This window comes from Penaeus monodon, chromosome 5, assembly GCF_015228065.2.
Source record: "Penaeus monodon isolate SGIC_2016 chromosome 5, NSTDA_Pmon_1, whole genome shotgun sequence".
In the NCBI taxonomy this organism is placed as follows: Eukaryota; Metazoa; Arthropoda; class Malacostraca; order Decapoda; family Penaeidae; genus Penaeus; species Penaeus monodon.
The window spans coordinates 27,675,166-27,680,165 of record NC_051390.1 but is presented as its reverse complement, the minus strand read 5'-3'; positions in this window follow the sequence as shown (position 1 = coordinate 27,680,165).

Here is a 5,000-nt window from a genome sequence, read left to right as displayed (position 1 = left end):
GGTCTCTCCCCAAGGGTTCACACCTATCCACGTGTGCATGGCAGTCTTGTGCGCTGTGGAGAAGGGAGTCCTGGAGGTTGAGCGATGCCGTGAATGAGTACACCCTGCGGCTAGCAACACGCCTCTTTGATCCTATATTCCGGCAAGACAGGCGGCCTATCCAGGCCCGGTTAGGTCAATCGGTTGGTCTCCCTCGGGAAGCTAGAGTCAAGCAGTAATGCTGCCGTTGGTACTCACACTGGTCCGTGAGTGCCGCTGCAACGGCTAATTGGCTGCGTATATCCACTCATCACCCCTGTTGCTGTTAGACAGTGACACACACTCAGCTTCCCCTTGTTGGACATTGTGGTGGGTGGGGGCGTGGGTGGATGATGATGCTAACGTTGACGACTCATGCAACCACGGCAGCCACCCTGAATCCATACGTGCCTCCGGGTGGTAAAAGAAAACCTCGAGCACAGGATGACTCTGACATGCCTGCTGCCAAGACAATGGACAAGACAGAAAAGCAATGTAAAAATAAGTCTGTCCACCAGATTGTCCAACAGATGGACTCTCGTGCTGGCCCCTCCAGGCCAGCACCCAAGCCAGGAAGGTCTCTGAGTACCCCTCAGACGACCCCCCTGACCGAATCGGGAGCACAAGCTGAACCAGCCGAAACAGCTGGTGGCCCCACAACCAAGCCCCAAAGCTGAAACGTCCGAGGCCGGAGACGGACTCTGAGGGAGAGTCTGGACCCCCAAAGCTTTTCCCCACAATTCAAAATGCCAATCAAACCTGAAGGCTTCGACAATGCCTACCAAATGGTCAGGGCGTTGGAGAGCCAGCACAAATCGTTGTCGATCTGGGTTGCAGGAGATCAGGGCATGATCATCATGCCCAAAGATCAAGCTAGCCTTTGTTTTCTGCAGGAAACGAAGGAGCTAAAAGATGGGAGGAAAGTGAGCCTCTCACCTCTGAATCCCGAGGAAAAGAGGTTCAAGATGGTGCTACTTGGCTTCTCAGTCTCATATGATGTGGAGGTGATCACATCACACCCACAGGTCGTGGAGGCTTTCCGAATGACTCCAACCAGGCAAGTCCTGGTGACCATGAAAGGTACCCCAACCTCTACCCTTGATCTGGGTAACTGGGGTACCTACAACCTTCGAACATACGTGCCTGATCCACTTCGGTGTTTCAAGTGCCAAAAGTACGGACATCACCAGGCTAGCTACACAGCCAAGCCTAAATGTGGTGTCTGCAGCAAGGCACACACCACCGAGGTGTGCATCAAGGCTTACAAAGAGGAAAAGAGGGACACAACAGCCAAATGTCCCAACTGTGCCAAGAAGCATCACGCCTGCAGCCTGGCTTGCTCTGTCAGGAAAGAGGCGGCCCTCAAGCGGCAAGAGGTTGCTAAGAAGCAACCAGACTTTGTTCCCTCCCCCCCCAGGCACCTATGTCTGGGGGAAGAACAAAAGTGAAAAGGCCTCCTGACCTCCTAAGAGGAAGGAAGCCGCCCCCCAGCCGAAACCAGAGATCTCCAACAAATAGGAGTTCTCCAAAATGAAAAAAAGTGCAGAAGAACCACAGGAATAAATGTTCAAACAGCACCACAAAGTCCTCCCTAAGAGCCGAAGACCTCCTCCTCGATGAGGAGGACATGTCGTTCCTGTTGGCAGCTGTAGTCACAGCAGTAGCAGCAGCCTTGGGAAGGACGAGTGAAGAGGCCAAGAAGGCAGTTGCGATCGCCATGACGGCAATGACCAAGACTGTCGCAGTCCTAAAGGGAAGGAAGCTGGAAAGGGCCAAGCCAGCCCCATCCTCACCCTTACCCCAGGACGAGACTCCCCTCCCCACTCCAATCCAGGCCATGTCCACACAGGCAGAGCCAAACCAGTCTGATTCAGTGCCAGAGCCAAAATCAGAACAAGGTGACCTTGCCCAGGCAACAGCTTGAACAGAGAAAAGTCCAGATACACATAGTCAGAACTACCAAAGGCTCTCCACCCCCCAGTGGACCCAGGGATAGCCTGACAGCTGAAGAAGACCCCTCAAGCAATGAGGACTTCACAATGGAGTTGTCAGACTCCAAAACTAGTCAATCCAAATACGACGATGTCTCTGATGTAACCATCATCTAGTAACATCATGGCATGCTATCAAAGCATTCTGCTGTGGAACATCTATGGCTTCTCCACAAGGAGTGCCATCCTCCACGCAATAGTGTGATCAAGGAGCATTGACATTGTCATGCTCCAGGAGACATTAACAGTGGAACCTGTTCGCTTCTCCGGGTATCATGTCTTCATGCTGCCATGTACTGATGGCAAGAGAGGCCTGATCACCCTTGTCAGAGCAACAATTCCCGGCTCCGCAATAGCCGATGCACCGCACTGTGGAGACGATGCTGAATCTCTTGCTGTCGAGATTCACCTGACCGGGGAGGCCCTGATATTGTACAATGTGTACAGCTGGCCACACTGTAGTATCTTAGATATCAGCCAGGTCTGTGCTTCTGCAGCTCATGACCGAGTGATAATAGGGGGAGACTTCATCGCACACCACCCCATCCTGGCTCCCTGCTGGGCACCGGATGCGGCTGGCTATCACATAGCCAGCCGTATCCTTGAGACATTCCCTGAGATCACTCTCCTCAATACCCAAGAGCCAATGCATGTCATAGGAGGGGTCCTAGACCTCACCCTGGCCGCTGTGACTCTGGTGGAGAGGATTGGCTGGCGTGTCAATGAGACCGTCACTATTGACTATTACGGCACTATAACTACCCTCATGGATAGTGGCCCAGCCGAAATGCCACGACCGAATCCAAGATGGAAAACAGACAAGGCCAACTGGCAGGCGTTTCAGAACGCCTTGGCCCGCTGTCTGAGAAGCAATGAACCCACACAAAGTTAAATGTGGAAGTGCTACAAGGCAGACTTGTAAATGCCATTGATGAGGCAGCCTCACTGACCATACCCAAAACTCGGCATAAGTCCAGGAGTCACAAAGACGCCTGGTACTTTAACAATGAGGTTACGGAGGTCGACCATAGGGTAAATATGTGGCGAAAACATTTCCGAAGGCAAAGAACCCCTGACAACCTAGCCCTCCTAAGGGAGGCTGTCAGGGATGCCAAGGAAACTGCAAACAGAGTCAGGCAGGAAAAGTGGCTGCATTGGTGTGAGTCCTTCGACCACCATACCACCCTCTCAGAGCTATGGCAACGGGTCAAGCCGCTCAGCCCCGAGATGCATGCACCATGACCCCCAGTCAAAGGCAAACAGACTGCCGCACGAGTTCTCTGCGAGAACAAGTAGCAACAGCCTGCCAGCCGAACTGAGGACAAGACAAGAACGCCTACAACCAGCCAGACTTGCTCATATCAGAGAAAGGGCAGCCGAACCCGATAACTCAGACGTTATCTTTTCTCTGTTGGAACTAAGAAATATATATAAGGCCAGTTGTAACACAGCCCCGGGCTCTGATGGGATCTTGTACCCTATCATTTCCCACCTGGGACTAGTAGGGGAGCTTGCATTCCTGCAACTCATCAACAAGTCCTGAGAAACATCCATAGTTCCCATCCCTAAACCAAAGGAGCCAGGGAAGTACCGCCCCATCTCTCTCCTCAGCTGTCTGGCCAAGACGACCGAGAGGATGGTACTGAACCGGCTCCGATGGAAAATGGGAACACCTCCACGGATTCACCAGGGGCATGAGCACAGTGCATAGCATAGCCATGCTCTTGAGCACAATATGCACGGGCACATCTGTGGTAGTATTCCTTGACCTGGAGAAGGCTTTTGAATTGTCCTCTTGCCATTCAGGAGAGCCTGATCCAAAAAGGAATCAGAGGTAAGCTCTTGGCTTGGATAGGTGACTAGTTTAGGAATAGAACAGCCAGAGTCAAATTCCAAGGTCACCTATCACAGCACATGCCACTAGAGAATGGAACACCACAGGGTGGGGTTCTCAGTCCAGCCCTCTTTAACACATTAATGTCTTGTATCCTCAACATAAACCTCCAAGTGGGATGCAAGATAATCTCCTATGCAGATGATCTTGCTATTATCTCCACTAGACCATACTGCCTAAATAAAGTCAGCGTTGTCTGGACCCCATATCCGAGGAGTGTTGTAGGACAGGAATAAAGATCTCTGCAGCCAAATCCAAAGCCATGGCTCTGAAACAAAAAGTTCAAGGCACAAGTCTGAAAATCCAGGGAATGGACTTGGAGTGGGTTCAGGACTACCTCTACCTTGGGGTAAGGATAGACCGGACCCTCTCCTTCCAGAAGGAGGTCCAGTACCTGGTTGACCGAACAAAATCAAGACTGTCTGTCATGAGAGCAATGAGTGGAAGACGCATAGGGGCCAGACACAGAGTACTAAGATCTTTCTATGTCTTTCTATGCTGTCTTCAGCAGCTCTCACCCAATGACAATATCTACCTTCTGACTACTATCCTCACACTGGCACAGAGGATTCTTGCACAGGGTAGAAGAGGGAATGAGCTTGCTGACAGACTAGCCGAAGTTGGCAGGGGTATGCCCCCTAATCCCACGATAATACATCAAAGCCGAAAATTATTTAGGAAGAAGTGTATGGTGACAGCAACCTCCTTCCACCTGCAGCTTCAGAAGGTAGACAATATCTACCTTCTGACTACTATCCTCACACTGGCACAGAGGATTCTTGCACAGGGTAGAAGAATTATCATGAACTGGGTTCCCAGCCACATAGGGATCAGAGGGAATGAGCTTGCTGACAGACTAGCCGAAGTTGGCAGGGGTATTCCCCCTAATCCCACGATAATACATCAAAGCCGAAAATTATTTAGGCCCATTGTGGACTATGCTTCCCTTGCTCTGATTGGCATTAAGAAAAAAAAAACCATAAAGACCAGCACAATTCTTATCAAAGGTAATCCAGGCTCACAGGAATACAAGCCTAAGACATAAAATAGTCAGATGCATAGAACAAGATAATGAGCTGTTTGCAAACAACTCCTGG